The sequence below is a fragment of the Dermacentor variabilis genome, unplaced genomic scaffold (assembly GCF_050947875.1).
Source record: "Dermacentor variabilis isolate Ectoservices unplaced genomic scaffold, ASM5094787v1 scaffold_13, whole genome shotgun sequence".
In the NCBI taxonomy this organism is placed as follows: Eukaryota; Metazoa; Arthropoda; class Arachnida; order Ixodida; family Ixodidae; genus Dermacentor; species Dermacentor variabilis.
Window position 1 is genome coordinate 35112756 of NW_027460291.1, and position 27002 is coordinate 35139757.

Consider the following 27002-nt stretch of genomic DNA (forward strand, 5'->3'; position numbering starts at 1 on the left):
TCATGGGACTGCTGCTTGATAAATTCAGAAATAAACCAAAAAACAAGACACGCCGAAATAAAAAAAAACAATTTAATGATGCTTTCTCCACACTGGAATAAATAAAAACAAACACATCACATCTAATGTGGACATATCAGACGCCTTGTGAAACACTTAAGGAAAAATTCAGTTTCGAGCTATGGCACTTGCCGCATAGATGTGGGGGGCCTTGCACTAATTGTGATAGTTACCACTGCATTTAGAAATTGAAAGCATTCATGCAGACGGGGATGATTCTTTATATTTTTGGCTACCACTTCAAATGCCTCCACCAAGTGTTACAATGCGACACGCAGCCATACTAAGGATCTCACAGCAACACCTGCAGGTAAAAAGCAGAAGCAGTCAGAGTGCTGGTGTGTACTGGACACTATGTTTGAAAACTTTTAGGCAAGGAGAGTGCAAGAAGCAGACATAACAACTGCATTTATTTCCATAATTCCCCATTTTAATGGCCTTTTCTTTTTGCTTAGACAATGCCTATGCCTAGCTACAGCAGCTCCCTCATACAGACTCCGCAAGCCAAGAGGCCGTGGAGGCAAATGCAGTTAAGAGGCAAGAAGGAATAGCACTAGTATCGACATTCATCTAATTTCTTTCTTTTTCTTTAGTTTAGGCAGCCAGCACACGCCGAACAGCCACCTTGACTGCGGGTGTGTCACCCTAGTCACCAAGGAAACATTTGAGGGAAAGCGACAGGCAATGTGAACAGCCAGTTCTCCATGCAAACGATACTCTTTCTCTCGGATGACTCCTACGTCTCGCCAGACCAGCACACTTGTGCACAAAGATGCCGCGGAGGCACGTGCAGGTGAGAGGCAAGAAGCTGTGGCACTGGTGTCGACATTCACCCAATTTCTTTTTCTTACACTGAGGCAGCCAGCACACCTCGAACAGCCACCTTGACTGCAGGTGTGTTAGTAGATTTCGGTTGTACATATGCTCACAATAAACTTCAGCAAAATTGAACTTGATAATAAACTTGAAGGCAAATGGGACATTGATGCAATGTTTTTTTGAACATTTATTGTACACATACAATATATGTTATATTTTGCAGTACTACAGAGCGTATTTTGAAGCTTCCCCCTATATTTTGCACATTTAATTACGTATGTGTTGTGTGGTCCTCAATGCAGTTCATGTTGTAGCAGCTGCTTTGTCTGTGTATCGCACATTGGCTTAAGCTCGTGATATCCACATACTTCTCTCACATATACAAAATAAAGTTCTATGTATAGTCCTCAGTCTTACAACAAAAAATGAAAGTAAACAATCCAATCGTGGAATTGTGTTTATTACAGTGGTTCCTATGGCAGTTACTGACAAGTTGACAACTTGAACCGGTCAATCTGTCCACAGCCTCCTCTATTTTTCAAAAATAAAGGAGGCTATGATCCGTCATGGCAAGGAATTGAATGTATACATAAAAAAGGGGGTATGTGTGTGTGTTTGTAGTGGGGGGTATAGGATTAGGGCGGTACGAAAAAATGTGCCAACACCGTCCTCTAGACCCATTTCGTTAAGGTACCGTAACAAAGCCTATTATGCATAAAGTTCACACAACCAACTCTGATATTACTACACACGCCTGGCGACGCGAGCTACATTTGTCATGACGCATTCGCGATTGCACCGGATGCCCTCCATATTATTCTCGTTAGTCGTGCTCACTGCACCGAGGCAAAAGAAAGATCATGGGCGCAGGTGCCTTTAATGTATCTCGACCGTGCGAGGCACTGCCGCGCGTGCCAGGGGAGCTGTCCGTGCGAACACTTCCTGGCACACACCTGCCTCGGCGGCCCCAACCTACGTACCGTTTTGCTTCGACCTTTGATCCCCCCACTGTCCCTTGGGTGCCCTGCAGTTCCTGCGCCGCCTGCTTTGTTATAATCTCAGGTGCTCTCCTGAGACTTCCGCTTGTCGGTCACATGTGCCCTAGAGCTCGATCAGTACTTATAATAATAAAAAAACCCGATCTATCGTCGCGACGATAGATCGCGAAAGCGGCTTTTGCAACATTCCGCGCCCGTGCGAAGAGAATTACGGAACGCCAACGAGGAATTTGACCACAGCTTCGAGCTCGTAATCTCGTCGAGCGACACTCCTGCAACAGGCGTGACCGCTGAAAACCGCATACCGCCGGAAACTTCAACAGGATCACCCTTCGGTTGCATAACTGCCACCTCTACGGCCAACATGGACCACACCCACACCGTCCCGCAACATAGAATAAAAAACCAACTTATAAAGCCCAAACACACGGCTGCACGAACACATCACGACCCTACAAGCGAGACGCCATGCTGCTACGCTGCTACGGTTGCCGGATTAAAACTGACTACTGTCACGAAGTCTAGCAAGCGTCTCAGGAGCTGGCAACCTCGGCGCGTAGCAACATGGCGGCGCTCTTGCGGTTCCCGATTTCTATGCACGGGCCTTATGTGTAGCTTGTCCTCTAGAGTCATTATAGTAACTCTATGACCTTAATAGCCAGTGAAACGCCTGCGATGAACAGCCGTACCATGGCGCTGCGTTTCTATTCCCCTAATAGAGAAAGATTGATCATGACCCTCCATGGGTCATGAGTGACTTTATTGAGAATAGCACCGTAGCGCCCCTAGGCGACTTCTCACCGTACGAACTCCATCGTGCGTGCGACCTCATTCAATGTATCCCCTTTAAGCTCTCTCCTGACTGTCGCCACTCGCGGCGAGAAGTGCAAAATTTAATAATTTGCTCGATCTCCGTTTGTCATCAGAAATTTCTAGCATTCAAAACGAAAAACAGATACCTAAAGAAAGAAAAATTTTTCAAATTTTATTTGTTGTATTTTGACGTATTCGTTTGAGCGAAAGTGTAGGTGCAAGTGTGCGCCGCATCTACCCTGTTCGCATTCGATGGAGGATAGAAAGATAGTGCCCGAAAGAGGAGGCACGCCTTTGACGAGCCCGGGAAAGGCGTGGCAAGCGGCTCACGCAGGAGGAAGGAAGCTGAGGAGAGGCCCTACCTACCCTTCCGCGCGCTAGGAGAAAAGTGTGGTGGAAATGACGTAGTAGGTTCTCCTTTGTTTTGCTGTTTCTTTTATTTCTTTGCTGTAGTGGCCCCGCCTTTCGGGCCACAATGGCGGCTTTCTTATTGTTCTGTGCGCTCACACGTGTTGCTTCGTAGGTTTCGTACCGTGGTAAAGGCGCCGTGCGGGCAGGTTTGCGTTGGTCTCTGTGTTTTGTTGTGCTGCGTTACCTGGACCGTGCTCTACCGGATGTTGTGGTGGCGAAGTGGGACAGGAGGAACTAAAGTTTGTGAAGTGAACGCGCATGCAACGCTGTACGCAATGTACCGCGCCACGGCAATGGCAACGGGCGAAGGAATATCCACGGGAAATTTTGCCCTCTTTGGCGGAATCATGCTAACGTGCTAACGATTGTCTGGTATTGCTGCGGAGCGCGCGGGTCTGAGCAGCACGGTTGCACGCAGCGCGGCGTGGTTTTGCGAGAAATGTAAACAGGAGAAGAGAGCTGGCCCGATAGGCGGAGCAACGCCATGAGCAACGCCAACCTCCGGCTTCACTTTAGCTTTACAAAGGGTGACGTCCGGACCTCTCCTGAGTTTCCTTCCTCCGTGGGCTCACGGCAAGTGTGCAGAAAGACAGCGGGACAGTCACGGTATTGCTAAGTTGCGATAATCCGTTGATAACAATACGCGGCGCTGGCGCGTTTCGTTGTGCAGCCTTCTGCGCTTGAAACGCGGAAGCAGCGTGCCGCGCAGGGTGCGCTCATGTTGTCATACGCGGCTTTTTGTCTACATACTTTTTTGCCTGTAGCTTTTTTGTGTTCCGCGCTATTTCCGTTCACTGACTGCCGTCGAGCAAACTCGGGTAAAACTCGGGTGAACGAGAAACTCGGCGCATCCTGCATATCACCCAAGGTCGTCATGTCACCGGCGTAAATTGCATGTCCCAGGTCCTTCTCTTCCCCTAGCTCTATCGCTAGCTTCCTTATTCCTATGTTGAAGAGTAGCGGGTGAGTATCGAGCCCTGCGGAGTTCCTCTGTTTGGTATTCTGAAAGGTTCTGACCTAGTCGACCTCATGCCTGTTGATGCCGTTCTATTGCTTATGAAAAAATGTACGTATTTGTATACTCACTCTCCGCATGCAATTTTCTTGAGTTCTTCGAGATTGAGGCTGTGTGCTATTGTGTCAAAGGCTTTCTTTATGTCGAGCGCTAAGACGATCTTGTCGTCACTGTCGTTTGGTGGGTTTAGTGCTTCCTCCTTTGATAGGAGGAATACGTTTTGTGCTGAGACGTGTGGTCGGAACCCGAACATGGATTCCGGGAAGAGCCAGTGGTTTTCTGCGTGGTTACTTATGCTCATTTGTATTACTTTCTCAAGCAACTTTCCCACGCACGAAGTAAGATAAGCAAGTAAGATTATGTAGGTTTCTGGCTTTTCCTAATCTCGGTATTAATATGTTGTTTGGCTCTTTCCGCTTTTATGGGACTGCAGCTCCTTTCATTCAGAACTGTTAGTTTAGCAATTTTGTGATATGGGCGAGGGACTGAGGTTGTGGATCATTGCATTCGTGATCCGAACGGTTCCCGGGGCCGTATTTTTCTTAAACGATTGTGCTGCTCGTACACCTCTGCTGCCGTTATTGACTGGTCTAGCCGGGTTTGGTGTCACTTCGTAGTTGGTTTTTCTGTACGGTTGGTTCGCTGCTGCGCCAACGGAGATTTATTTAAGAAGTTTTTCTGTAAGCTGGGTGTTTGTTCCCGTGTGTTCGCTCTGTAGCCGTTTGAGCTTTCTGTTTGTGGCAGTTTTCGTAGCTGTGGGGTCCATCATGCTACGAAATGTTGCCCACGCCAAGGTGTGTGGTGCTGCCTGCATCGAGTCGCAGAATTGTCTCCAGTTGTCACGGTATATTGTTTCAACTTAATCGATTGCTTCCTGCGCTAGCTCTGCGGTGCGTTCTGCGATGCCTTCTGTTGTGGTCTTTGTTTTTTCAATCTCTTAGTTAGACTGCGTCGAGCTTCTCATAATTCTAAGAGATTTCCGTCTACCGCCGGTGTTTCTGTTGTGGTCGTTATCTTTTTTGTTGTTTTGACATGTATATCCCTAGTGTATAAGGCCTAGGATTTTGTGTTTTCCTCCGTTTGGGGTCGGTCCTGTTTTGCCCTAAAGGCCGTCCAGTCCGTCTTCATGGCGGAGCCCGTCGTTCTCCCTAATTTCGGGGAGATTATTGCTAACGTTACTTGAAGAAAAGAGCCCTACAAAGACGCGGACTAAAAGAGGAACTTGTACTTCGGACAAGGCGCTACTTGTACATGTTCCTCTTTTAGTACGCGTTTTCGTATCGCTCTTTTCTTCAAGTATGCAAAACCAACTCGCCCACATCAAACTTCTGCTGCTAAGGTTATTATGCTGTGATCGCTGCCTAAATTTTCTTCCGTGCTTGTCCACCTGACTCGGTTTGGGTCGTTGGGGAACGTTAAGTCCGGTGTCGTGCTTCTTGCTGCGCTATTTCCCATGCGAGTGGGCATGCCTGTGAGTGTTATTATTTCTACGCCCTTTTGTTCTATTGATTCCAGTAGTGCCTTCGTTTTACAAGTATCGTTCGGGTAACCCAGTGCGAGTGGAGTACACTTAAGTCACATAGTATTATATTTTTGTCCCCCCTCAAAGCTTCTTCCGTCGAAAATTCGCGGGGCGGCTGAAATCTACTTGTTTCTCGCGGGGTAGACTGTATACGTTCGTTGTAATGGTTTTTGCTTTGTTTCTCTTGTATGGCCAGATCGGGATTATCTGGTGTTGTATCTCGCCTTACGGCATGTGCTTAACACGTAGCGCAACATGCCTTTTGGCAAAAGTAACGATTTGCGGGAAAGCGGGTTTCCAATGAGTCTAGTAACATCTCAGCTTCGGTATCGTATTGATAATATCTTGGATGCATAAAATGTCTGGTAGGCTTCGTGCCTACTCTGTGTATTATGTTAGAACTGCATGTCTGTTTATCGAGTGTGCGAGTGTTCCACTGCCACACCTCAAGGTTGTCCGGTAATCTGTTTTCGTGACTAGCCATGATTGGTGCCTTCGCTATCCGTCGTGTCCAGAGCTTTGAGACGGCCGGTCGGAGCCAACGGGCTGTCGCTAGTGCTTTTGCGGACAGCTGTTTTTTGTGGAATTAATCGATTCGTGCAGCTGTTGCTTCAGTCTACGCTTTTCTGCGAACATGAGCTGAATCTGTTGTGTTATCTTAGCAAGCTATTTGCTATTGTCGGTTGGTTCTGACTGTTCCGGGGTTTTTGTTATTGACCTGGTTGCGGCTAACTCTGTTGTTTAACGTGATTTGAAAGCGGCAAGCTCCTGCTTAATCTCGACCAGGCTAGCTTTTAGGAGGTGGTTTTCCTCAATTATTGTTTGATATTCTGGATTTTGAGTAATTGCTTTGAAAATGGGAGATATGACGTGAACCCAGCTTAACTGCAGTTGTGCCTCCGATATCTGTTGGTCAGCAGCTCCCTTGGACTGTGGCATGTTTTGTAGGATGCCGTTGGGTAGGGGTGGGGTCTCGGTGTTTTTTTGGAGGACTTGGAATCATCGGCAGTGTAATCAAATCCTATCAACGGATTATGTTTCTATCCAACTGCAGCCAAAACTTCCACACTCCCGTTTTACCTAACCGACTTATACCCTCAGGACAAAAGGAGATAGACGCCAGGAAATTGTTACGTACACGCACATTTATAGGCCTATATTTTCGCAATTGCGATAATGACAGGCATCCGTGAGCATGAGCTTTTGTTGTGTATCAGAGTGTAGGTTAGCGGTAAGAAACACATCAGTATAACACGCGAAATAAGGCGCACTGGTTGCTGTAGTGCTTGACTGGGGCAGTGGTGAAGTGCTAAAAACTTGGTTGACCTTGCCCGCCCACTTATTCTTTTACGCTGATGACGGCCGTTGTCGTTGTGACCGCTTTCTTCACAACCACCGCCACCGGTATTCGAGCCCATGTAACTGCTGCATTGCGCATTTGGAAGCTGGGCAAGCTAACGAGTACGCTACCGCCTCCCTCCGCGACCTTCGATTTAGCTACCTTCCCACTTCTCGTTTTCGTCGCAGACGCAGGCAGAACGAAAGCAGAAACGAAAGAAAAAATTGAGGAGTCATTCCTCTCTGTGAAGGTGGATGACTAGCGAAGCTGTAGCACATCACACAGGTTTAGACAAGGGTGCATGTATTTGTTTTCAGCATTTGATAATTGTGATTAATATGATTTACACTGATTGATTCTGTTAGCATATACAGAATCTTGTCCAAAGTTAAATCCATACAGGACAGTTATTGAGTAGTTGAGTGACTTGCATTGTGTCGCACTTCAAACCGAACAGCTCAGACTAAATGCACAATTTCTTTTCTGGCTTTGAAATTGAATTCACAGTTGAACTCCTCATTGAAGAGTCCAACGATGATCACAGGGGTAGGATCATCAGAACCAGCCCATGCAAAGTTCTTGGTCATGAACTTCTCGATATTATAGTTGGGTGTGCCTGGATCAGTGGCGTAGCCAGAAATTTCGTTCGGTGGGGGCTCATGTTGCATCTCGGCCTCCTTCTTAAGAGGTAGCTTTAGCTCGGGTGCTGCGATTTAAATACATATAGAAGGGTAATTCAATTTCCTCGCAACAACTGCACCAAATATGACGATGTTTGTAGAATTTAAAAGAAAAACTTCAATTCTAGTGGCTGTTGGTTTCCAATTTTTCATTTAGGCGGTCAATTCTTTATTAAAAATTGTCCAAAATCGCAAATTTTCAGAAAACGGCACTATCGAGTTTAAAACTCAGTAACTCAACAATGAAAAATGATAGCACAATTCTGTGAATTGCATCTAATAGTACATCTACAGCAGACAAAATAGATATGTTAAACATGAAATTCAAAAAACTTGTATTATGGAAATACCACTTTTGAAGAACCCTTGTACATAACGTAACCAATTTACGCAACATACAAATTGACACACCAAATTTGTCCGCATTGACTTTCCTAATAGTTGCCGTTCACAGAACCGAGATATCTGTTCTTGGTAAATAGCTATTATTTTGTAAACGTCGTGCTTCTATTTTTCCGAAATTTCAAATTTTTCAACATATTTTATACAAAATTCAGGCCGTAAATCGAAATTCCGTTTCCAACAGACACTATAATTTACCTTCTCTCTCAAATGCAACTAATTTCATTAAAAGCGATTAGCGGGATTTTCTCAGAAAAGCGTTTCTGCGTTTTACATGTATTTGAATAGGCCGCGTCGGATTGGGCCCCATCTAAAGCTTCCTCTTAAACAATTTGCCGAGGGATCAAATACATGAATAATAACTGCATTACCATTGTCAAAAATGCTGCAAACGAATTCTTGAACGCTCCGCACTGTCCAAACAAGTAAAATGTGTATTTTTTTCCTAAAAGAATATTCTCGTATGTGCCAAAAATTGTGCCCGAAGTAACTGATATCAATGCTGCTATGTTTTTGTCTATTTAATAAGTAAATAAAATATCACACGAATTTTAGAACTATATCAGTTCGAAACCAGGAAAGCAGCGCATGCCGCTGATATGAAAAATGAGAAGTCCATGAAATGAACAAGTTGAGGACAAATATGTTAATGAAACTTAGTCATTCAAGAACCGTGTTTACATTCTTGTATATATGCAATGGCCAGTGAAGAATCTCTATGACGCTGTCATTTGTTCCAATGTATTACGGATGAGAAGCTGTCACCGGTCGTGAGTCGTGAGTAATTTTACCGAAATTATAGACGCAACAGAGAGCACGTATAAAAAGCAGGAGTTCTGCAGGCTGTACGAGGGTCAGTCAAATGAGTGTGAGCCAATGCGAATATATGACAAACGGGGTACCTTATTAAAAGGTAGTCTTCATGAGAATTTAGACATTTGACCCATTGACTAAGGAGTCGCGTGATTCCCGTCTCATTAAACTCCTTAGGTTGCTGCTTCAAAAAGTCTGTAACTGACTCTTTCACGTCATCGTCCGGCACGAATCTAGTTCTGCTGAGCTGTTTTTCCTGTTGCCTCAAAATGCGGAAGTCGCAATGGGACAGATCTGAGCTGTATGACGGATGTTGCAGGGTTTCCCACTTGAACTTTGCCACTTTTGTATTAACCGCATCGGCGACGTGGGGACGGGCATTGTCGTTGAACAAGATACCCAATTCGTCAATTTTCCACGTCGTTTGCTCTTGATTGCGACACCGCAGCCGTTTCGGCGTTTCACCATATCAGAAACAATTGATAGACTCTCAAGATTTAGCAAATCCTATCAGTAATGGCCGGTGATGATCGAAAAAAAATTCAACAACACTTTTCCGACGAAAATGACCGAATTGGCTTTCTTTGGGCGTGGTGAATTCGAATGTATTCCCTGTAAGCTTTGCCATCGTGTTTCAGGCTTGTAGGCTCGTGTTTCAGGCACCATGGTTTGTCCCCGATTACAATTGCAGACAAGAAGTCATCATCCTCATTGCGATGCCGGATCAGATGAGTCAAGGCAGCGCTGAACCTCTCCGTCTTCTGGCGGTGGTTCAAAATCTTGAGCATTCCTTGCGCACACAAGAGCCGATAACCGAGGTGCTCATGAATTATGGCGTGAACCGAGGCGTGACTGATTTTCACACGCTCTGCCAGTTCATTGATGCTTGTCCTCCATTCTTGTCTCATCAGCTCATCAACCTTTGAAATTGTGCGGGATGTGATTGCACGATGGCATTGGGCCGGTCTTGGAATGTCTTTGCAACTTGCCCATTCTTCTTCGAACCGTTTGCTCCCACGCTTTACAGTGGCCAATGAAATGCAATGTTCAACGTACATGGCAGCCATACGGTGTTTAATTTCTTTTTGGGAAACACCTTTAGCTGTCAAAAACTTAGCAACACCACGCTGTTCCGCTTTTGGGGTGTCCATTATGTCAGGCAACCATGTTCATACCAGTGTATGAGAGCATTAAAGAACATTTATACTCCCACCTGCGTTCATTTTTTGTAAGTGACAGATGCCTGTGTGCTACGGGCATGCCTCGCAGATAATGAACCAAACCATTATTGCGACTCGCACTCGTGCATTAGAAATGCGAAGATGCAATGGGATATAGAAATGCGAAGATGCAGCTTGATAAAGGGCAAAAAGTGCGACTGGAAACAAAGTTCACTGCACGTATACACAAAACCTCGCAACAATATATTTAAATACACGTATAAGTCTCCAATAAATCTACGTATCTAGAAAAAGTCGCTGTATATAAGGCGTCAAACAAGGCAAATAAACATGTTGCGCGATCACAGATTCACAGAATCCTAGATTGCGCCCCAATTCCATCCACTGCCACCCATGTATCGCGCGCGAAGCGGCGCACTTGCTCCCCGCTTTTCTCCTTTGCGCACACATGACTGAGCCACCATCGTCGGCTCAGCCATTCCACCCCCCCCCCTCTACGCTTTCACTCGCACATACAGCATGCGGCCCGCGGTCACGATGTTATCACCCTTGGACGTTATACGAAACATGAGAGCGATGGCGACGGCAGGAATGCGCCTGGAGTGTCCATATAATCGCTATCGCAATAGTATAATAAGAGTATCTGGCAACTGAAGCGTCCCGTGGCTCATTACTTTCCACAAAAGAAGAAGTAACAAAATCGAACTTTCCCCATGCGACAATTCGCTGCGCGGAACCATGTATTTTTTTTTCCTTCTGTGCGGCGGGGGCACCGAAATGAAAAAAAACGCACAGGAAAGTATGGTGGCCACAATCGAATGCCTACTTTGGGCACCTAATGTGGCTACGGAAGGAATATCGAAGAAAACATGAGACGCTTGGTCCACTGAGAACCAACCATACGAATACTGCTCGGTATCCTACACCGGCGAGACAAGACTTTCCAGAGAAGTTCTGCAAAAGCGAACGCGGTGCAATCCGTCGAGTCCCCACAGTGATGGCGGCGAGCGACCATTGAGCGACCAGCCAGAAAGTGTCCAAAACTCTGGCAGGCGGAAATCCACTCGGCCAGAGAAAACCGAACGTGCAGCGAAGTGCGCCGCGCGGTCGTCTGGGCCACGCGAGAAAGACGTATGCGCTCTGGCTGGCTCTGGCCACCCGCGGGTATGGTAGCGAGAACAACACCAAAAAAAAAAAAATTGAAGAGGCTCAATGTGTCCTCGCGAATAAAATTCAAAATAGAAAAAATAAATAAGAACGTAGGTAGCTTGGCTGGCTTTAGTGTTTTGACCTGGATGTTTTGGCGTAGGTTAAAAAAGATGTTGATAGTTCTTTTATGTGACATGGCGGCACAAATGAAGCACCACAACGCTTCGTCTCATTGAACCTCGCTACGTGCTTTGTCAACTTGTCTGCTAGTGTGTTGATTTTACTTGTCTCGTTGTGTGTTCCGATGTAAAACTTTAGAAAAGTCAATGGACCTTTGGCGTCAAATGTTTATAACGACATTAAACCCACAAAGTTCCGCAATTGAAAATCTAAAGCACAACTTTGGAAATGTCAATTAACCTTTCACATCAAGAATTTATGAGATTTACACCCATAAGTTTTCGGAATTGACATCCATGCGCTCCATAGATTCCGCGGCCTCAGCGAGATGCCGTGGCGAGCCCGCTCACCATCAAAACGCCCTTGAAACTTTGTGGTCGGATGAGGCTGCTTGGCGTTATGTGACTCTTGGTGCATGGACATTGCCGCGAAATCCAGCCCGAATTCGCGATCTTCGCGGTTAAATGTCTTCTCGCGCCAAAAAGACTTTCTAGACAAAATCCAGAATGATTTCCGGCGCCGGGGTTTGCTTTCGTCTGCGGTGCATGGACAGCTTGAAAAAATTGGCCTGGATATATATACACACTGGCCTGGATATGTATACACAGTGGATATCACAAGTCCATCTTTCGTTTCTACGACACAGACATCCCCAAAGTCGGTGGCATTGCCCTCTTGCGAGTCAAGGGTGTATGGTTGTACATACATGTTTCCTTTGCATATATGGCAAAACCTCCTGTTCGTGAGTCGATGTCCTGTTCACAAACAATTCCACTATACCCATTGACTTGAAACAATGAATCGTCACTGATTTATTTCATTTATTATTACTTATGATTATTGTTATCAGGGGCGGAGTGCTTGCAGCCTGCTTCACGCCCGCCACATGTCGGCTTGGTATTGCACGATCTCCAGGATCGGCACACGTTCACTTTTTTATTTATTACGCACAAACACAAGAAATAAATAGAAATTCTGATTGATTTATTTCATTTATTATTATTAATTACTAGTATTATTAGGGGCGGAGCACTTGAAGCCTGCTTCACATCCGCTGCCGGTCGGCCCCACAGCGTATAAGGATATCATATCCCACGCAGGGTCGGCGGTCAGAGCTGCACGCCTATTGGCTGTCGACGCAGACCACTTCCACCAGCATGGCGGCACCCAGGGCCGCGGTCTCCGAAGCTGCCTCTGAGGGTGCGCGCACTGGCCACGCCCCAGGTGCGCGTTTGTTTGCGTTCCGACGCTGCGTAGACGCGGTGAAGCAGCGGACACTGCGACCATTTGGCGATAAAAATACGCATCGCTTCCACTGCGGTGAGTCCAAGGCAGGTAAAGAAACTTGAAGTGCTTCAAGAAACGGTGCATGGATGCCTTTATTAACCCTACGCTTCGCTGCCGAAAGTCACGTCGCTTTGTTTTCAACTACGCAGGGAAAGTCAACATGGCCACAACTAAAACGGAGAACACGGCCAGAAGATGCTGCCATGATTCGAGGTCGCCCCATTAACGACGACACGGCAAGTCGGTAAGGCCTTGTTTCCGTTAAAAACACAGAAATTAGGGTATATTTCCGAGAGTGTCAGTAGGGCCGCATCGGTTACCCGGCTATACGCTTGCTTCGGTTATAGGAGCAGCCTTTGTGCAAAATTATTCTGGGCAACGCATAGTGACTGGGGATATCTGAAGCGAAATGAGACGCACGTATATTAGCAGCGATGCGTCCATAAGCATGCAAGCAAACAAAATATTGCGCTGCCACTTAAAAACTCGCGAAGAACAAGAGGACGCGCTGTCGTTAAAAGACAACCCAGCGGCCAACAGGGTAGTGGGGCATCTTATTGGAATAAACGTAAAACAAGGATGAAATGCCAATAAAACATGGAGCTTTGTTTGTTACGAAAAAAAGGCAAAACAAGAATCTTTTAAGAGTGTTCATATTGGCTTAACCGCAACACGGCTCTGTAATGCGGCGAAGCATACGCATTGTATTGCAATGAACTGAAAATTTACGTAACTAATTGTAGGCCACGGGTCATTATTCCGTACCCACCGGCGGCGCCTCCAGGACACTAAAAGTGAAACCTGGGCTGGTCCATTGTTCTAACTTTGATCTAGCGGTTATAATCTAAGATGCGCTCCTGAGGCCTCCATTGCCCGCATTTTTACTTTCCCATGCTTTAATGCCTCTAAGGTGCTTTTGGTGTCCTCGTTTGCATCAAGCTATCGAGAGATGCTTTTTACCGGGAGCTCATCGGCTATCATGTATATATGTGATGGTGAAATAAAATTAAAACGATCTTATTGCAACACATTACTGTATCGCGGTGAAGCTTACTGAAGCACAACCACCATTATGGAACGCATATAAGACTCTCGCCACAAAAAAACAAAAACAAAAACAACCCTAACAGGCCACAAATGACACAAAGCGTTTCATGAAATGGGAGCACAAGCAGCAGCACACTCCTCACAGATCACCGCTCATCTTGTAAATATACAATCAAATCTTGGTTTTATTGGCATAGGGTATAGACAAATTTTTACAAGCAATGTTTATTCAAACAAGACAAATGATCTGCAAACGTTTGCTGAGCCTTGTATAAATCCTTGACGATATCACGTCACAGGTGAAAGTACTTAAGCTGCTCGCCATCTGATAAAAAACAATTTAACAAAAGACCTCAGAGAAACCACCCGACAAAACAAAGCAAGTGGAGAGGTCATCAAATTCGTATCAGCATAAAGCTTCCACATATTTCTGAGACCGCTCAACTAGTCTAGGAACAAACTGTGTATGGACAAAGAAGCAATTTTTAATTTGTCAAGTTCTGAAGGCATGCCGAAGCAAACTGCATCAAGTGTCCCCCAAGCCATGAAATTTACATGTATAGGAACGAAGAGGTGCGAGAAATAAGAAAAAAAATGCTTTCATCAAAATATATCACTTGTTAGAAAAAGTGTTGCAGAGCATTGTCCTTACCAGACACAGCAGACTAAGAATCAGACTTGTGAACAGTTATTGTTCCATTAAGCCCGCTCCATGATTTACAATAGGAAGAGAAGGAGACAAAGAAATAGTAGAGATGGCTAGAGCATATTTATTGCACTGCAAATCATGAATCTGTTCTAACTGGCCAGAAGTGCACTCTTATCAAGCCTGCTGCAGTGCACAGGATAATTACCAACGTATTTTTAGCAGGAAGGAAAACACGCACCAAAAAGAACAACTCAACTCCAGAACTTTTGCAAAACAGTTCCGTATCTGATAATGTAGCTACAGGTTCTCGAATTATTTATTATCTATACTTTGGCCTGTGTAAATGTCAGCTGCCTTGTCTTCGCAACATTCATTCTTGAAGGACCAAAGGAAACGACAGAATTGGTTAGTGACAATTAGCGAACAGGTTGGCATGTTGCCATGGCCTCTCGGCGATGGCAACATGCCAACCTGTTCGCGAATCAGAATTGGTTAGTGACGACAGAATTGGTTAGTGACGATTAGCGAACAGGTTGGCATGTTGCCATCGCCTCTCGGCGATGGCAACAAGCCAGATAGTCAGATATCAGAGAACCTTGCCACATAGCAGTATAATGGAGCCGCTTGGCAAATAGTCCATATCATTGTGCAAACCCTTTTGTATGAACAACTGTCATGTTTCCTTGTGAAGCTGTTGCTTCAGAAATCTTGGCAAGGGCTTGTTTTAGCAACACGAGGCTAAGACAGTCCATGACTCTACTCCTAGTGGTGGCATGCTGGCAGCCATAGTTATACCTGGCCAAGCTTGGCGCCCCACGCCGCCTGTTGTGGTCTAGTATTTAACGGGTCACCGATAGGAATCGCCATACAATAGAGAAGGGCTTGTGTACTGTGAATTCAATTGCAGGACTTTAGTGCCATTCAGTTAATTTGCGACCAGACAAGCATATACTGCCTTACATATTACTCGCAATGGCTGTTAGCACATGCGAACATATAACAAATGTGTCTAATTACCTTCTTTCGCTATGCACACAAAGTTGCAAGACAATAATGTGTAAACGGGGTTGGATGCATGCACTAGACCAGGATGGAGATCCTGCAGGTTAAATTTGCACATGGCTGGCAGTGTTTGGCACATGATTTCTTAGCACGCATTGTGCACAGCTTCCGGATAGCACTACATAATTATGCTCTCCTCGTTGTCACAGAGGTTGAGTGTGCTGCAATGAGAATACGGTGGGCATGCTGTGCACTAGTCGCATTCCTTTTGTCAATGATGCTGCCCGAAGTGTTTATATTTTTGCATTACACACTCTTTAGCTTTATTTATTGTCTCACGGCGTATTTTCCAGTCAGGTCAACTTGCTCGGGCTGCTGTCATGTTTGGCCATTGTAATACAGGCCAAGTTTGCTTTGTACAGAAGAAAGATGCGCTTTAAATTGTCAAAATTTTTTTCTTTCCAAATACATTCTTTGCTCTTCCACGCAGTACAAGGGTTGGTGTCCTCTAAATAATGCCTATTGAGTACATTGATTTCGTATGTTCGACTTTTAAGATTTTTTTCAGTTGCTGTTCTCTGAAGGACATTTGCATTAGAATTGCCAAATAATTTTCCGGCTCTTTTTCTTCACTGCACGTCATTTCTCTTCTAAAAGCACTAACTCTTGCCACTTATTTTTTTTATATTCTTCATTTATTTTAGAGCGAAGTTGTTAGCCACTCGTTGGTCGGCATTTTCCATGTCCGCGTCTGTGGACAAAAATGTGGGCCGATCCCGGAGGTTGTGCAATACCGGGTCGACCCGTGGCGGAGGTAAAGCAGGCTTCAAGCACTCAGCAATGTGAAGCCAAAAGTATATAATTCTTTCGAATCACGCATGTAACATACATAAATGCATTCGTTTCAGAACAAGCATCCGAACCAGATATCGATGACACGCCCGCAGGAAATTCATAACGGCGTTCTATGCCGATTCTCGATGTATGCATCCATGGCATAATGATTTCAATATTGGGCTTCCGTACTAGAGGTCCTGTGCTCGAATCCTGCCGTCGGATAGTTTTAATAATGTTTATTTACTTATTATATAGTACTTTGTTGAATATGATATTATGAGAAGCCAACAAACAAAGACACCAAGGACAAAGTAGGAGAAATTACCTGTACTTACTAACTGAATTGCCTTCACCCAAAAAAAGACCACGTACTCGTGGCGTGTGCGATATAAAGGGTGTTCCACATCCGCCGACAAGGTTTGTGAGTAGTGGCGCTGGCTAGCACTCCCAAGGTTCGTTATAGTAGTAAAAACATAAATACCAAAGAAAGTGTATGGCGAAACGGTGCCGCGGTAGCTCTATTGGTTACAGCATCCCACGCGTAATGCGAAGACGTAGGATCGTTCCCCACCTGCGGGAAGTGCTTTCTTAATCCACTTTCATCCCCATTATTGCCATTAATTTATCATTTCCTTAATTCAAATAGTAAGTAGGAGTAATTTCCCCTATATTGTCCTTGGTGTCTTTGTTGGCTTCTCATGATATGATTAATAAAAAAATCGGGCCCCTTGGTTAACCCCCCGTTCTTCTCGTTGAAAATGACGAGTTTACAATGTGACGAAGCCGTTTTAAGCCAGATGGACGAAGTTTAGGCACATACATGTACTTCCCATAATTACCATGCTGGCTGAACCGGCCCGATTGCAGCTCCCGTGAACAATCCCGCTGCAGCACTGCTTTGGATATGCCACGCAGAGGTAGGGCTCCCGAAGAACAGCGTGAATACGATGAGAGTCGTCGGCAACAGAAAACGTGAATGTCAGCAACGGCGTCGTCCATATGCCACAGATAAAGATCGTGCCCGAGAAGCCGAGCGCAAGGGACAAGCCCACCAATACCCCGATGAACGCCGGCAAGCTGCGAAGGCTGCGAAACAACAGAGGTACCACGTGGATTATCACCACCATCCCTGTAAAGTAGTGAAACATTGCATACCCCCATCAGCAGGTTCTGTGATTTTTAACCGCTTTGCTGGACATCCACTGTCGCAGGGCCGTGATGCTGAGCCAATTTTCTTTTTCGGAACAGATTTTGCTCAGAATTCGTATGGTTCAGTGGATGACTCGGTCTCACCTTCTGTGTTGCTTCACTTAATTTTTGTAGCCTTAGTGCTTATCTAGAGCACTGATTAATCACCAGTCCCAATTTTACTCTGCATTTTTAATGCTAACCGCGATTCCAAGTGAAAGATTTCGCACTCCTTCAGCTACTTTCTACGTGTCATTTGCCCATAGCTCTCTGTTCCTATGACATCAGTTGACTTACCTTTCAATTGGATTACGTATGTCCACGTTGTCCCATATAACTGTTACCATTTTCCTTCGGTACTCTTAGGTGTTTGTATTTTCATCAATACTCCTAGGTGTTTGTAATTGTCTACTCTTACTGTTTCATTTCCCTTTATAGTGACTGTCAGATCACTGATATCATTAGGCACTAAGAAACCCACTTTCTTTTCGTTCACAATCACCCTAGGTGTCTAAAGCAGCCTTATCTTGAGCCATCTTTTCTTCCGAATGACTGCAGCATAAGTACTTCAAGAAACTCACATCTCAACAAACAGCATAGCACAGTTGTCTTGGCCGAAATTGTCTCCGTGACCTACTGCAATGTTTAAACGTCTAGGCATCTGAGCAAGTGAATAATTGCTAGGCCTCACTAACTTAGACCCAGTGCAGTATTCATGGTGATGCTGAACATTGGGTGCTGTCTATGCTCCCAGTCTATGTTACCGTGGCATCATGTGTATTGCCAGAACATCCACAGGTCGCCACCACAGGCCATAGAGCATTGAGTGTCGTAATACTAGGTAAATCACAGCTCGTTTAGACAAGTCATCACTGTAGAAACGAGGCATTTAGGGCACTGACTTGCAAATTGATTTATTGGCACAGGAAACTCTAATGAGACTCATGTACTGGATGAAAAAGAGAAAACAATACAACATTCTTAACGCTTGTGTATAGAAGCAAATTCTTCATCAAGTAGGGAATCGGCGAGGGTAATGTCAATTTGCTCTGCTACTAGGTCTACGATATCTGCTTCAATTATCTCTCTCGTAAGTTGTTTCGTTGCTCTCCCTCTAATTCTGCATTCGCCATACAGTGGAACGCAACCACAATGTGTGCAATGACATTATAAGCTTCCTTGTTTATACCTCTCAATTATATACCTGTGCGAGAGGTTAATATAGCTGGCCGAGCGTCGTACACACCAGTCTCAGTGACTTACTGCATCATTAAGGCATCCAGCTATCTGAACAAGTAAGTGTTGTATTTCAGTAACTTCCGCAGGATAGCTATTACGCTATTATAGTTGATGTCCTCAGCTTCAAGCTTTTAAAAACACACTGGCGCAGGATTTTCAGTGGTGCAGCAATCGGCTTCGGCGAGCACTGTGTAGTGCGTTGTTTTAATCCTGTGGAGATAAACAAATCAAGCAATGCTTGACTCTAAGGTAGGCATAGAGGTGTTCGTGGTTAATATTCGGCAGTTAATGCAACTTGATACCGTTCCCAGGTCAGTCATGGAGCCCTTCAACGGAGCCTTGCACTCTGGTGTGAATGGTGCCTCTTCCTTGGCCTCTTGGCGAACGGTTCAGGAGCAGCATTGCCAGACATCGACCAGGGCTTCAAAGAGGCTTTAAGAAGGTGCCAGTTAGACGCTCAGCTGCTGAGCATCTCGCTGGCCTTCCTGGAGCCTCCTTTAAGCCATGGTCGATGTCTGGCGATGTTGCTTAGTTGCAGCCATATTTGACGTACCAGGCGCCTTCTTTCTGCGGAAGTTGCCTCGAAAGCCAGCATGAGCTCACTTGCACCACCTCCACTCTGTACTTGATCCAACTCATCCTGAGGCACCGCAGGATCTCAAGGTATGCAGAGTTGAGTTCATTCATGGCATGCAAGTGCCATTGGTGTAGTCTCAGGCCCTGGTAGGCACCTGCTTGGACCTGCGCAAAAGGTGTTAGAATAAAGCAAATTATCCACAGCATGTTTCTAACCTATAAGAACGGCACATTTCTTTTTGTGCACTTATACGGAGGCAAATGTTCTTATATACAGGTAAGCTGAAGCGATCAGGAGTTCCTTTTTTTTTCTTTTCTGCATGTTTTTGGTGCATACACATTTAAGTTTACAGCAACTATTGCACAAACGGTTCTATTTACTATTCATCTTTACTTTGGTAAGCGGCAACATCAAATAACTTGGCTAGACAGTGAACAGTTGCTTTGCATCTGCTTTATTTTCTTTGCCGAGCATAAGGTGCTTTTCCGTATGAGAATGGGAATTTTCTGCTTATGTATTCTGCCGCTTGCACCTGGAATCGATATTTGTGAAAACATTGCTGTAGAGAAAGCATTATCACTGTGAATTGTAATGAGACATGAGTAATAATATTACCTTTATAGGCTAAGCAAGAACGGCGGTCTAAAAGACTCAGCTTTGTTGCTGCAGCACTTCGCAGGAACGCGCTGCCCATTTTCTCCAGTGATGTCATCGCTCGCATCTCCAAAAGCTTAAGATCATACAAAATCCGCAAAATTGTTTTAATAACCAGATTTCTTTCAAATTTTCTGGGGATTTTTTTCTAAGCCTACAAAAACGCTGTCAGGCATCTTACTAGATTTTATTCACGAAGGAGAAATAATACCCGGAGGTGCACAAGAGGATGCAACGTGCACCCTTGGCAACCACAAAATGGACATACCAACGAAGCAGGAACCGAGTTCCAAAAAGTAGTAAGCTCGAATCGCCGTACGAACGAAACTTACGAAACAGCATCTGTTACTACAAGAGTAACATTGGTCACCGCCATGTAATGTGAAATGAAGAAGGAAATAAGCAGATGACGCACAATAGTAGCCCCCGTCACCGCCTCAATGGCGCCACTAAATATTTTTTTATTTTTCTTTCGAATTTTGCTTTCTGGCGGCCACCACTTCTTCGTGCAGCACAGTGGAAGTTTTTAAATATTTCGTCTTCTATTATTCTAACATACGCTGCTTCCCATAGCGTGGCTTCATGTGTCAGGTGCTGACGAGAGTGCGCTAGTGGCACGTAAGGTTGCATGTGACGTGATATGGCCTGGAGATGGCGCTGGGTGGTGCAGAAGAGTAATACCACCGTACCGGCTTACAAGGCCCATTTTAACTATGTGTAATGTGTAGCGATGTAGTATTACGCATTGAACTTTCCAAATCTGCTGATATTGTGTTACTGTGTCAGTCATTCCATTGTCCTGGTACTTCGAGTTTTTTTTCGCGAGTTCTTGAGTTGACTAGAAGTCCAGTGGCATTTCATGTATCAGATGAATATAAACAAGCTATATTATTTCACCACGCAGGCTCTATGCTACCTTTATGTTTGATTTCGTCTGTAAATAAGATATAATTCTCTAATGACGCTATATTAAAAGGCCATTTTTCTTGAATATTCGTATAGAATTTCATTGGAAGTTTCGCAATTTGAAGGCGCTTAATATTTTCTTTTAAACTCTTTGATAACCTTTTTTCTCCTTTCACTGACAGACAAGAACTTCTTTTTACACGGGATCTAAAGGTAGTAATACCCGTTATTTTGGAGTGACAACCATTTTTGTGTCACTGCGAATTTCCCTTTGGCTTTATTTTCAACACAGCTGTTTGTACTACTTACAAACGCACTTTTACTGTGCCCGAGCTAAACCAGAATAGATGTTTTTGGAAGCAATTACAAAGGTTTCATCGGGGAGTTGATTTCTGTTGGCAGATTCAGCATGAAATAATTGTATACGTCATACTAAGTGAAGATACATCCTCAACAACGGCCTACACACATTTTTTTAATGGTTGGGTTAATGGTAAGTCTACGTTAGTAGCCTAACAATAAATCAAATGGAAAGGGGCAGATTTTTTTGTTGTGTAGTCACCGGACAGCGAGTCGCTGCACACAAAATTAATGAACATTTCCAAATCTTCTCCCTCACAGGTGGACCTCCAGAGCAGAGTGGATGGGTGTCCTCGAGGAGCTAGAATGCTGCCGGGTAGCCATCGGTGCTTTGCTGATTGTGTACCAGTGGTGCAGCAGGGACAGAACCCGCTTTTTCCCCAACCGACACCATGCGCACGGTCACATCGCAAGAGGTTGTCGAATCCACGAATACATTGTCCCTTGCAAGCTCAATCTTTTGCGCCTGCTGCTGTATAATAGGGTAACCACAATAACTGCCAAGCAGGTACTGCTTGGCAGTTATTGCTTGGCAGTTCTACCTCTACGCCACCGCTGCACCACTAGCGGTGCAGCGGTGGCGTAGAGGTAGAACACCCGCCTCGCGTGCAAGAGGTCCGTGGTTCGAATCCCGGTGCCGGCAATTTTCCACCGGATCGAAAAAAATCCGTGTGTTGATAAAATTGCACAAACAGGCCTGGAGTGTGGCCTGATCCCGGTGACCAAAACCGGTAACGCACTCCCTCACCAGAGCAGGATTGGCCACCCTGGTGCAGTACTTGGCCCACAACCTCCTATGAACACAACAATCAAACCCCGGCCCTCAGTCCCCAGCAGCTGCAAAGCAACTGACCACGGCGACGGTCAGACCTGCGATGCCGCAGAGGGTGCTAAGAATCACTGGCTCCGGACAGGCAGCCAATGGAATATGAATCTGGCAACGTTTAACGCTATAACGTTATCTAGTGAGGCGAGTCTAGCAGTGCTATTGGAGGAATTAGAGGGCAGTAAATGGGATATAGTAGGGCTCAGTGAAGTTAGGAGGCCAAAAAGAAGCATATACAGTGCTAAATAGCGGGCACGTCCTGTGCTACCGGGGCTTAGCGGGGAGAAGAGAACTAGGAGTCGGATTCCTGGTTAATAAGAATATAGCTGGTAACATACAGGAATTCTATAGCATTAATGAGAGGGTGGCAGGTCTTGTTGTGAAACTTAATAAGAGGTACAAAATGAAGATTGTACAGGTCTACGCCCCTACATCCAATCATGATGACCAGCAAGTCGAAAGCTTCTATGAAGACGTGGAATCGGCGATGGGGAGAGTGAAAACTAAATACACTATACTAATGGGTGACTTTAATGCCAAGGTAGGCAAGAAGCAGGCTGGAGACAAGGCAGTGGGGGAATATGGCATAAGCACTAGGAATAGCAGGGGGGAGTTATTAGTAGAGTTTGCGGAACAGAATAATATGAGGATAATGAATACCTTCTTCCGCAAGCGGGATAGCCGAAAGTGGACGTGGAGGAGCCCGAACGACGAGACTAGAAATGAAATAGACTTCATACTCTGCGCTAACCCTGGCATCATACAAGATGTGGACGTGCTCATCAAGGTGTGCTACAGTGACCATAGGATGGTAAGAACTTGAATTAGCCTAGACTTGAGGGGGGAACGGAAGAAACTGGTACATAAGAATCTGATCAATGAGTTTGTGGTAAGAGGGAAAATAGAGGAAATACGGATCTAGCTACAGAACAGGTATTCGGCCTTAACTCGGGAAGAGGACCTTAGTGTTAACGATATGAACGACAATCTTATGGGCATCATTAAGGAAGGTGCAATAGAAGTCGGTGATAACTCCGTCAGACAGGATACCAGCAAACTATCGCAGGAGACGAAAGATCTGATCAAGAAACGCCAATGTATGAAAGCATCTAACCCTACAGCTAGAATAGAACTGGCAGAACTTTCGAAGTTAATCAGCAAGCGTAAGACAGCTGACATAAGGAAGTATAATATGGATAGAATTGAACATGCTCTCAGGAACGGAGGAAGCCTAAAAACAGTGAAGAAGAAACTAGGAATTGGCAAGAATCAGATGTATGCGTTAAGAGACAAAGCCGGCAATATCATTACTAATATGGATGAGATAGTTCAAGTGGCTGAGGAGTTCTATAGAGATTTATACAGTACCAGTGGCACCCACGACGATAATCGAAGAGAAAATAGTCTAGAGGAATTCGAAATCCCGAAGGTAACGCCGGAAGAAGTAAAGAAAGCCTTAGGAGATATGCAAAGGGGGAAGGCAGCTGGGGAGGATCAGGTAACAGCAGATTTGTTGAAGGATGGTGGGCAGATTGTTCTATAGAAACTGGCAACCCTGTATACGCAATGCCTCATGACCTCGAGCGTACCGGAATCTTGGAAGAACGCTAACATAATCCTAATCCATAAGAAAGGGGACGCCAAAGACTTGAAAAATTATAGACCGACCAGCTTACTGTCCGTTGCCTACAAAGTATTTACTAAGGTAATTGCAAATAGAATCGGGAACACCTTAGACTTCTGTCAACCAAAGGACCAGGCAGGATTCCGTAAAGGCTACTCAACAATAGACCATATTCACACTATAAATCAAGTGATAGAGAAATGTGCAGAATATAACCAACCCTTATATATAGCTTTCATTGATTACGAGAAAGCGCTTGATTCAGTCGAAACCTCAGCAGTCATGGAGGCATTACGGAATCAGGGTGTAGATGAGCCATATGTAAAAATACTGGAAGATATCTATAGCGGCTCCACAGCCACCGTAGTCCTCCATAAAGCAAGCAACAAAATCCCAATAAAGAAAGGCGTCAGGCAGGGAGATACGATATCTCCAATGCTATTCACAGCGTGTTTACAGGAGGTATTCAGAGACCTGGATTGGGAAGAATTGGGGATAAAAGTTAATGGAGAATACCTTAGTAACTTGCGATTCGCTCATGATATTGCCTTGCTTAGTAACTCTGGGGACCAATTGCAATGCATGCTCACTGACCTGGAGAGGCAAAGCAGAAGAGTGGGTCTAAAAATTAATCTGCAGAAAACTAAAGTAATGCTTAACAGTCTCGGGAGAGAACAGCAATTTACAATAGGCAGCGAGGCACTGGACGTCGTAAGGGAATACATCTACTTAGGGCAGGTAGTGACGGCGGATCCGGATCATGAGACGGAAATAATCAGAAGAATAGGAATGGGCTGGGGTGCGTTTGGCAGGCATTACCAAATCATGAACAGCAGGTTGCCATTATCCCTCAAGAGAAAAGTATATAATATGTGTGTCTTACCAGTACTAACCTACGGGGCAGAAACCTGGAGGCTTACGAAAAGGGTTCTACTCAAATTGAGGACGACACAACGAGCTATGGAAAGAAGAATGATAGGTGTAACGTTAAGGGATAAGAAAAGAGCAGATTGCGTGAGGGAACAAACGCGAGTTAATGACATCTTAGTTGAAATCAAGAAAAAGAAATGGGCATGGGCAGGACATGTAATGAGGAGGGAAGATAACCGATGGTCATTAAGGGTTACGGACTGGATCCCAAGGGAAGGGGAGCGTAGCAGGGGGCGGCAGAAAGTTAGGTGGGCGGATGAGATTAAGAAGTTTGCAGGGACGGCATGGCCACAATTAGTACATGACCGTGGTTGTTGGAGAAGCATGGGAGAGGCCTTTGCCCTGCAGTGGGCGCAACCAGGCTGATGATGATGATGAGGTACTGCTGGCACTGTGCTGCAGTGACACGAGTGCGAGAAAAGAAGTTTCCTTGAGTTTGAGTTCCTCGAGTTTGACACGAGTTTGCTCTGAATACTTTGAGTACGTGCCTTTCATCATTCTGTACAGGCATAAACTGCTCTGCAAAATCATATTTGGGTGCATCCAAAAAAGAAAACAATGAACTCGAACGTTGCCAGAGCAAACGTGCCAGTTTTGTGACTTCATAAATCTTATGCAGCCGAAAAAAGAAACGTAGTCAATAAATGTTCTTACATGAATAAGTAAGCTATCTTCACTCATTCGCTGCAATTTGCTACCTACATGGGTAATATTTATATTTATTTCATATAGCGTTTCTTTCTCGCTCCCAAACAAGATGCAAATAAAAATAATTATTAGTGTCACGATGACAATAAACGAGTCACTAAAGCTATGGTGTTTTGCGAAAATATGTAAAACTTGGCTAGTATGGTGGAGCAAGAGATGCATATTTAACATACGACGGCTCCAGCTCGCAAAAAGATGTTACTTTTGGCATAAACCAAATTAAAGATGTCCTTATGGGGCGAAAATTAGCTATGGCAACACGCAATGACGTTTAGCTTACCTTAAGCTGCTTATAATTGCGATTTTTCCTCGACGGTGGACAATGCGTCGATGCCAGCTCCACTAAAGCGTGCCGCTCTGCACACATTGCGCCAGTGAGAGATGGTCTTACGTTGAGGACGCAAGAACTCCATTCGCCAACTTTTCAGGATTGTTCTCGTCCAAGCACAGCTTGCTCTCATGCAGGAATGTATCTATCGTAGAGCAAGTGCTACGAACCGAGCACCCCCTGACTGCGTGCCTTCTGACTGTCTGGCGTCGATCTGTATTGCAGGCTACCAAAGGCACTACTCTGTGCAAGTACATGTTCCTACCGGGGCCGTGGGTTAACAATTCGATCTTCATGTTGAGCCGCACCATGCATTTGGCGTTGCGGCCGTCAGCCACTTTGCTTCTTCTGTACTGCTGGCAGCGCGAAACCAGCAACTGATGTGGTAGGCCCGGGAGATCGCAAGAGCCGCAGCAGCCCTGGTCTGAGGGCGCCTCCCCGCACAAGCAGGAAGACACCTGCTTGTGCCTTTTTTTTGTCAATATATGTTTTTCCTCGCACACCACAGGTACGCTGAAGTTTCGGAGCATAGGGCGTTAACTTTGTTTTCCACGTTTCCTCTCAGTGTCAATGGCACAATGCGTTGCCCGGAATTGCGCACGCTTACCCCCATATTCAGAAATGCATCATAACTTGAAGCCCATGCTTGGCTTGATCTAAATGACGCAAGTCGTGAACGCACCAAAAGAAAGGCAGTGAGCGTCTGGGGGACGGTCGCACCAGGCGTCGTTTATATAAAGTCAAGCATGAGCTTTGTATTAATATACATTTCTGAATACGGGGGTTAGTCATCTACTTCTCACAGAAAATGTCTAAGAAACGCCCGCCAAAACCAGGCACATTCGTAAACTTAACTAGGCAATACGAAGCTCCATAGAAAAAGAGTGGTATTAAAAGCTTTCAGTATTTTTCTTTACTCCAAAATGGTTGCGTTCTCGTGGCTTCAATGTACAGAGATAGTGCAGCGTTAGCTAAAAAGCATGAATTTCCGAACTCCATGCCAAAATAAGCTTGTAAAATTATTTAGGTGCGAGAATTCAGGGTTTGTAGCGATCCTTGAAAACCCTTTATTTCTAAAATGCCATTTTCAAGGCATTGAAAACCCTGGAATTTTTAGTACTGGAAAGTCCTCAAATTTGTACACTTCGCTAGACTTAGCAGACATTGCCAAGCGAAGAGTGTCCCTTCTGTGACACTCTTCGCATGTCACAGAGAATTGTCTGTGGAGGTAATAGAAGGAAAGCGACATCCTTAAAGTTGAAATTACAAAGCAGCTGCAGATACCAGTTTTAGGCACATGGAACCGGCGACAAATGTACTTGGAGGAGCAGAAGCAGGAAGCTCAACAGTTGAGGCATTCAAAGAAAAGCCGTGATGAGTAAATTGAGAGCTACAGACACAATAAAAGGAAATTACAAATGACTATTGCTTATTTGGTGGTGAAAAGCTGAGGCAACA